Genomic DNA, 9,576 nt, shown 5'->3' with positions numbered 1-9,576 from the left:
TTCATCTGGTATTTCTGTTGCTACAACAGTACAAACACAAGGTTAAACACATTTCTACCCCCTTCCGAACATTCATCTCGAGCTAGCTTCATTGGCAAGGTCAGCTGGCGGATACGCTGGAGTTTCTTGGTTGAAGACCAACCAAAGTATCATTTTACATACCAAGGGGTACTCTTACATGGTAATTATATGATATCATGCAGATAGGGATTCGTACCAGATGGATCTGCGGATGAATCCACAGTGCATGCATACCTAGACTATAAGATACGTAAAAGCGAATGTCTGTATTTGCAATGATGTTTTTAAAACAGGAGAAATTGTTTATATTCTCTATACGAACTACATATCCGATCTCTATCGTGGTCTGTTGCTGAGATCTTCCCCGCTGTTATAAAATCATGGGTTGGTTGGTTCAGACAGCTGCACACCACAATCTGCACGGAGCTCTTGTAATGTCAAGATTCCGTGCATACCTATACCGGAGGGGTTTGTCTACACGCTGGCCGGTCGTCAACCAGGTAAATACACTGAGCCCTCAATTGTCCATTTAACTGAATAACTTAAACATTTTAAACAGTCCCCAAGAAACTTAGAGTTGGTGATATGATTACTTAGTGAATACACAGACAAAAATAACCTGCAAGTATAACTTAGAAATACTCCGTTTAATGATAAACGTTACAAATAATGTTACGGATAATGAATAAAAGTAGCGGGAAAGCTTCAAATAAGCAAATGGTTAGCTTCATTTTCAAGGCCATATTTTAAATCATAAACCAGTCCCAAAGAGCATACCATCCACCGAACCGATATGATCCATAATGAAATTCCAAACCCTTATTCTACCAGTTATGATTTATAACTCTGTCACTATTGCACCGCAAAGGCTTCTTAATTGGAATAAGCGAGGACAGTCGCATAATTCTACCACTATCACTACATACCAAGTTACCTCGTACGCTTAATTTACCCACAATTCAATGCGGGTATTTTTCCCTCTCTCGCTCTCCAACTACTCCCATGTTTTGATGCAGCGTCAACTCAGCAAACGATCGACAGTGTGGGCCGGTGCATTTACTATTCGTTCATCTTCATGATGATGATGTATGGCAAGTCTAGGAATTGGAAGGTGATCACGATAGCATTTTGACCTCACTTTTAATGACATCCATACAACATCATTATTCCAGCCTTACATTGTACTGATGATTACATGCAATAGGACATATAATTTTCCTTGAAAAAAAGGTGTACAACTCTTCTCCAGCAGATGTTTGCTCTGTAAATTTTGCATGCAGCGCAGCAGTTAGCCGGTGAGGTATGATGGCTGAGTGATTTTTTTTGGTGCGATAGAGAAGAAGCGGTGAAGCTGTATTCAGCATCAGCTACAACCAGGGGCTATTTGTTTCTTCATTCTTAACAAGGATTTAAACAAAATTGGATATTCTTTTCGGTTTATCTCTATGGAATAACGCTTAAACTTGGAACTTTTTTATTGCGAGTAAAAAAGGTAAGTATTCCCACCCTTAAATTTACCTAATTTTTGTTAACATCAAATCTAGGGACTTACTATTTATTTGTTAGACGAGATAACAGCTGTACAGACGTAGATAAACTCGTTTTACAATTTTATCAAAAAGCTTTTAAAACATCTGTGTTGTATTACTACACTGAGGATAATTTCATTAATATCTGATCCCGATATGCGATGCATGATGAACGATTAGGTTTCACAAGATTATAGGCGAGTAAAATTTAATTTTTTGTTGAAGCGAAAAGCATGTGGTGTTAATTTATATATATAAAGAAATCTATAAGAGATATGACGATATAGCATGATAAGAAATTCAATTAGTGCGATTAAATGCAAGAAATAAATGCACAATCCAACGTTTTATGATCTGGTATAGGTTATTACGACGACCAGTATGCATCAGCGAATGCATTCGCGTAATATTAAAAGCTAGAGACATTTATAACGGGACATATTATTTAGCAAATATCATACATATGCGCAATATTATTTTCCCATGTTTATTAAATGGCCCCGTGCCGAGTGATCAGCATCGCGCATTCAATGACACGTTATTGATTGAGCGAAGGACGGTGCATAATCAGAGCGTACCAGCATTTTCAAATAGCTGACATGTGTGAAAAATATCGGCATAACATGGTTCATCCTGTGTTTTTATCAATGAGACCGATTTTTATTCAATAAATTAAGCAATATCTCGTTGAAACAGTACATTATAAACTTACAGAATATAGTAATTCTAATTTTCCTACATATTGTGAATTCAAAATGGCAGAGCATCATTATCACAAATTCATATCACCATTTTGATAGCTCACAATGTGTACTTCACAAGAGTAACATAGCACATGATCCTGTTATATTTCCCGATGTGAGAGTATAAATCTATGCAGCAATAACCGGTTTAACCACCATTCGAACTCATGCTTAATGCGCAATACTTGGCTATATCAGCATTACCCTTGCCTTAGCATCTGATCACGTTCTTTATCATAATGTCACAAACCAAACATATGTGAATTATCGAGAAAGCAACTGTTTAATACTGGTATCTATCACTGGGTAAGATTTGGATATAGTTGAACTGGATTGCAGATTCCTATTTAAGCAGTCAATGTATAATCCGGGTGTACAATATACGCTATGATTACTGATTATTATAACATGTATAGCGTAATGTCCCAGTAATCACCACTATATATTTCTAATCCTTGTTGTATAAGGCTGACGAATGAAGGGAACTATTACAGAGTTTCAGCAAAAGGACGGTATAACTAAATGAAATCGTTCATAAAAAAACACGTGATTAAATTAATTGCTTAAAAGTACTTTTATTTATGTTGCTACATGTAGGCAGCTATTAATGTGTATAAAAAATTTGGATATTGTTATATATGTTGAAAACTACGAACACCGGAAATTTTGTCCCTGTTAATAAACTAATTGCAGCATTAATTTGCCTTTGTAGTAAAATGTAGGGTTGTATAATTCTTCAAGGTAAATAGAATCGTTCATAAAACACATGTGATTAAAGCAATTGCTTAAGGGTGCTTTTATGTTCTTTGCTGTCACTATTAATGTGTATAAACCTTTTGGATATGTTACATATTAAAAACTACGGCAAACCGGAAAATATGTCCCTTTTAATAAAGAAATTGCTACATTAATTTGCATTTGCGATAAAATGTAGGGTTGTATTCTTAAAAAAAACATGTAATTAAAGGAATTGGTTAAGAGTACTATTTACTACTAATATATGTTATTTTGCTATAGGTTTTAATGTGTAACATTTTGGATACGTTATACATTAAATGCTACAACAAACCGGAAAATTTGTCCCTTTTAATAAAGAAATTGCCACATTAATTTGCCTTTGCGGTAAAATGTAGGGTTGTATTCTTCAACTTGATCAAGACAAAATAGTACATGCCGTTGGCTATGAAGACGATGGGGGCTACTGTAAATTGAAATTTTAATCTAATACAATTGTATTACGTAATATTATCGGAACTAGATGCTAGCGGGAATGAAACATCCATTGTGTGGGTTAATGGCCTCAATGTGAAGACATTGAACCTTAAAGACGATACTTATCTTTTATTTTGCTTAATTAATTTTGCAATTAACACCCACTATCAAAATTTGTGTATACATGTAATTCAAAGTGAATCAATCTATTTTGAATGTCCCCTTTGGTTCAGGACTTAATCGACTTAGTAACATTAATAATAACAGTATGATAACGCTTTTTTTAATATAAATTGTAGCAAGTAAAATATATTTTAATAACCATCTTTAGGAAATGACTTGGTGGCATTATTGCGCAGGCTATTGTGCGGGTAATAATTTTACACGTGTATTGTCGCGTCAATCACCATAGGCAAGGCATATTTTCTCATCAGTCCTTAACCAATCGATCATCCCCTTTGAAAGGTCAAGGGTCATGTTGAATTACATGTGTATCCCCAGTAAAAGGTCGTAGGGTGATCTAATGTTCCACGCGTGTGGTTTCAAGTAGCAATAGCTATAGCTTTTATTATGCACACAAGATTTGCCCAAACGTATTATAGAAGATAGTTGCATAGCTGGTGAAATACTAGTATTTGGAATGCCTAATTCAGATAACGCAATCGGTGTAATTGCATGATAAAAAGGTATTGGTTACAAAAGATAAGTCCATGCATCGCAGAAATTATAACATCTGCTAAACGAAACAGAAAATGTGACACAGTTATGTTCTCCCGATCTTGGTATACAAAATAGTCGTGTATGTTATAATTAATCATTTTATATTATTTATTTTTTAAAACCTTTCTTGCTTCTAATTAATAACTTGTTTATAATGCTAGTACCGTCTAGAAAATAAAACTTCTTTTTATTGGACCTTTCATAGGAATGCAATAAATCAATGAACACTATTATAAATTGGATTTTTTCAGTAATATTCTGGTTGAGCAAGAACCTTACAAATATGGCGAACTTGCCTCGTAAGCCCTTAAGCCTCGTCATTGTAAGCACCCTAGCTCTGCATACTTACCAGAAAACTGCATAGAAAATGTGGGTCATACATAATCACTGTTAAACCGTGTTCTATATGTAAGTAGAAAATAAATCACGTGACTCACTGCGTAATTAAAACTAGGCCACTACAGTAAAGACCCTCTCATCAATCGCATTATTATACACACTTAACGACGAAATTATGCAACAGTTATTGCAGCGATGAGCGAATAAAAATTGAAGAAAAAAAATTAAACCAGGATTATTTCTTGTATTAATAAAAGAGCAGCCTGGTAATTAACTGACCAACTATCTATTCCTACACGATATATTGACTGGAATGTATAATTAAACTTTGCTTGATAAGATTTAAGGGGAGATTAAAATGAAATTATAATCTTGCGCGCATACTAATATAAACGCCTTCTTTGTTTATAGTATATATCTTCACTGCACGAGTATCAGTAAATAGATACCCCGGTGCAGGAAAGACAACACTATGTATATCGTGTGTCGCACTAAATTTATACAATATAATGTTTCTTTTATGTCAGTTGTAAACAGGTACTTTCATATGAAGAGGGGAATGTAATAAAATATGGTCTTTGGGCAGTCAAAATCTATAATTCAGAATACATTGACATTTTGGTTTCTTAAGATTATTTATAGTTCAACATCAGTGATATTTGCTTATTTGCTCCCATGTAATAATATACATAGACCGTGGTTACTCTTTGTATGAACATAATACATTTTCTGAATCAAGTTGCTTTTACTGTACTTGTACGTACATAAAAAAATAAATTAAAAGATACCTTTCAGACTATGTATAATGATAAATAAACATGTTTTTTTACCAGTTTCGCCATCGCAAATAATAAAGGATACAAGTAGAAAAAGTGATTTATAATGATATTGATACAATTTATTCCACTATGTATAGATATGTAATCACTCTCAGTACATCAGACATATTATTTCCAAAAATAATTCTCTATACCTAACACCACTTTTTCTGAAGATTTGTAATTAAATGAACAGCCTGTGTAGTTAGTTCGTTGTGTATTGGTATGTATGTGAGTCTTTGCCGAATTGTTTAATAAGAAGACCCACAGGGAATGCCATACAAAACTGACGATCGATCGCATACTTGAGACTTTACGGATATGCGCATGCCTAGTCGCCTCAGGACCTCTGCTTGTTTTCGACAGCCACGCATTTCCATCATACATTTCTAAATTAGCAGAATAAGGGAATACAATGAGAATAGATTACATGATAGAAAGTGAACACCAGAAAGCTTAACAAGTTAACACCATGTCTGTCTTTCTTTGAGTTATTCTACTCAAGTTCAAATAATTATGTAGTTTGAATATTGATATCAAACTTCTTTGTTCAAGTACATAATATGATTATGATGTACGAATAATGATATCAAAACTTCTTTGTTCACGTACAGATATTAATTATGTAGTTTGAATGTTGATATCAAACTTGTTTGTTCAAGTACATAAAATAATCATGTAGTTTGAATGTTGATATCAAACTTCTTTGATCAAAAACAAAATAAAATAATTATGTAGTTGAATGTTGATATCGAACATCTTTGTTCAAGTACACATAATGTAGTTTGAATGTTGATGTCAAACTTCTTTGTTCAAGTACATAAATTAATTATGTAGTATAAATAATGATATCACAACTTCTTTGTTCAAGTACACACAATAATTATGTAGTTTGAATGTTGATGTTAAGCTTCTGTGTTCAAATACACAAAACAATTATGTAGTTTAAATGTTGATATTAAGCTTGTTTACATCATATTACTGTCCACCCAATTTATATTAATGGACTTCGTTTTAATTACCGCACTAGAGTCAAGTTATTAGAATACTTTCGTGTAATTAACACACGCCCACATTCACGGAGGAGGATGACCATGCTAATAGCCTCTAAACATATTAGTTAAAGAAAACGTCTTTGGCTAGCTGCGTTACTTAATAGCGTCCCGCCCCGTTAAACTAAAGCTTAATTACTAACAACCAGACGCTATCACCAGAGGGACGTTAATTCTGCTTACGCTTTAACAGTTTACCTTCATGTCTTTGTCGCGTAAAAGCGCAATGTCCTAGAAATACCAAAAGATAACATCGACGATACACACAGATTGTTTAGGTACTCGTCGGAAATGCCGACAGTACGCGCCATTATTAACTACTTTTGGCATTAATATAAGAATAATCCGCAATCGTCCATTGAGACTTAAATTCACATATGGTTAGTACACCCTACGGTATCGTGTTGCGTTTAATATACTTAATGCAAGAAACCTTAGTATGTGGATATTTGAGGAGGGTGGCGTGGTAAGGAGACAGATGACACACACGTTGAACCTTTTCATCTACCCTATCTCATATTGGCATGCCCTCTCTGCTTTTATTTTCTTTTTTCTGTTTATTCCTCTCTACCCCCCCCCCCCACACCCATCCAACTAAACACCCACACACACCAATGCACCTAAAAGATGTCCCTTTTTCTCTTTACTTCTTCCACACTCACTCTCTCTCTCTTTCTAAGCGAGGTAAGGTAAAAGTATTTCTCAAATTAATTTTGTATTCTATACTGAATGAAAAGGTAATCTTCTTCGAATGAATTTGTTTTGCTCCTCGCATTCAAAGAGGAAACTGCATGGTTTAACCTTTTGCAGATATATGTGTACGTGCTTGTCTGCAATTTTTACCATGTATTTTTGTCAATGCATGATTTGTCGCACAATATATTTATTTCCTAAAGATTTATTGTATTGTTTCATCGGGATAAAAATGAGAGGAAAAAATAATATCCACATTTGTTAAAACCCAGTATTAGTCCCAGAGCTATAAAATGAGCTACAGAGTGGAAAGATCATTCCTGTCAAATATTATATTTCTGTTTATTTGTTTATTTGAATGTCCTGTAAAGAATTTAATTTGTTCCTGCCCGCGTGGTCACTCTCGCACTCTCTAACGACTGGTCCAAAGCGCCTGCGCATGGAAACACTAATGGCCATCAAATATGTGTGGGATGGGTTGTTAAGTCCTTCAACAAGAGTTTTGGGTAATTTGATGTTTGTGACGGGGAGGCAACACGTATTGATTATTCCAAAAGTTACTTACACTTACTAGAGAAGACCTATATCCTTTTAGATTTAAATTGGAAATGCAACGGCGAAAACAATCATTGAACCAATTGGGAAATCCCGACTGAAGAGAAAAATAATTACAAACAAATGATTTCCGACTTGCCTAAAGAACACAACCACTTTCATGAAAACAAATGCTATGGTAAAGCGAAAAATAATATCATAACATCTTTTAGGGGCTGCAAATTATTTATGGAACATATCATTTTAAATGTTTTAGAATATAGTGTTGCCACTCCAATGGCTAAAGAGTGCTATGGTCACAGACTACTAACAGACCATGTATTAACAGTCAAAGCCCCGTACTTTGTATGCTGTGAATTCTCGCATATTCATGAGGGCAGATTGTTCGATTGTGCTTTGTCTAACAATAATAACGCCAGCGTTGCGTAGCGTATATGCGATAGAGCGTAAGTGCGTAGCAGTTTTGCCTGTCGCATTTCATGGAACATTCGGCCCTCATTATCGGGTGATGCTGAGACTTTGACTGCTTGGACGCGATCTGTTATCTTTTCCGTCCATAGTTATGGTTGGATTTTAAGGATAGGATTTAAATTAGGGTTGACTTTGAGTATAGATTTTGGTGCTTCAATAAGGCTACAGAATTGATTAAGACAAATATTAAAAATAGAAAAGCTATATCCATTATTCAAGTACCTTTACTCTTTAATGCTTTTCATAAGACGAATTGTAAGTAAGTCGGACAAAGACATTAAGTGGGGCGAAGTCAGTGACTTTTACGGTGATATCACCTAGTTCTTGTGCACCTGACCCACCTCCATACACCTGTTCATGCAGTGAAAGATGCTCTCTATTCACGATAACAGGTAATATTAATCCGTAAAGGTATATTATAAGTAATGAAAACGTAATTAGTCGAATAAAAATCTCATGTAAGCTAATTATCAACCCCAGAGGAAATTACTATTTTTCAAAAATAGCGGGCTAAAATTAGTAACTCTTCGTGATGTATTGGGAAAACCGTCCCTTTTTTTTGTAAAGGTCAAACGTGGATGAACTCATATTATTCTAAGCCTTTGATGGCCTATATAGTTTACGCGAGAGTGGTAAACAAGGTACACAGACAACGTTTAATGTTGGAATGTTTCATTGGTACGGCAATGGTACAACGTGTGTTGATTTTATTGCATGTATTCTTATGTGCGTCAAAACTTGCTTTATCTTGTCCTTTGACCCGTCCAAATTAGCTTTTCCTCCTGACGGCCTCCCATTGTTTTTAAGTACACCTATACCTTTAAATTACACGTCACGTCTCATTTAGCTTCTTCAACCGAAGTATATGCGTTATGACATTTTACAAAATAGAACTCTGTATTGTGGGTTCTTCTGAGCGTTTTATTGGAATGGTTAAATTAGTATTCAAATACTGTAGAGAGAACGATGAAAAACGACACTCAATGCAAACCCTCCCAATTCAGATACGAGCTTTTATGAGATTTATAAGAAAAAATCAAATGATAAAATTGTGCAATGGAGGATGTTCAAAAAATATAAGTGCTTTATTGTCTATGGTGCATTGACAGAAAATATAAAGTGTGAACTTAATTGGCAACATCTTTAGATTAAATTCGTCCGTTCGCTCTCCCATGGTGCATTTAGAGTATGCACCATGAGAGAATACCGTCTTTCGTGTGGATGTTAAACCGTTTCGCCCAGGATCATGAAGAGTATGGTGTCAAATCCTGACTGTTCCTAACCAATCCCGGTGGACACCAGTGGAAATAAGCTTTACAAGAGGCTTCTTGGTTATTCAGGGTTCTCAAATCCAATCGAATCAAATAAAATCAAATACATTTTCATAGTATTTCATTATAATTATTACCAATAACAGTCGAGA

The 9,576-nt window shown here is 34.8% G+C and overlaps 1 protein-coding gene across 1 annotated transcript in view; it reads left to right on the top strand.

The window, feature by feature from the left end:
• Nucleotides 1-610: 610 nt before the first annotated feature.
• LOC140171673 (neuronal acetylcholine receptor subunit beta-4-like) overlaps nt 611-9,576 on the top strand; it is a 141,204-nt gene continuing 132,238 nt past the window's right edge. Inside the window, 1 exon segment of the mRNA XM_072194966.1 lies at nt 611-1,513. The gene's annotated coding sequence lies outside the window, so the exon portion shown is untranslated.

This window comes from Amphiura filiformis, chromosome 15 (genome assembly GCF_039555335.1).
Source record: "Amphiura filiformis chromosome 15, Afil_fr2py, whole genome shotgun sequence".
NCBI lineage: Eukaryota > Metazoa > Echinodermata > Ophiuroidea > Amphilepidida > Amphiuridae > Amphiura > Amphiura filiformis.
The sequence above is the reverse complement of the archived record's forward strand: the minus strand, read 5'-3'. Positions and strand labels throughout refer to the sequence as shown.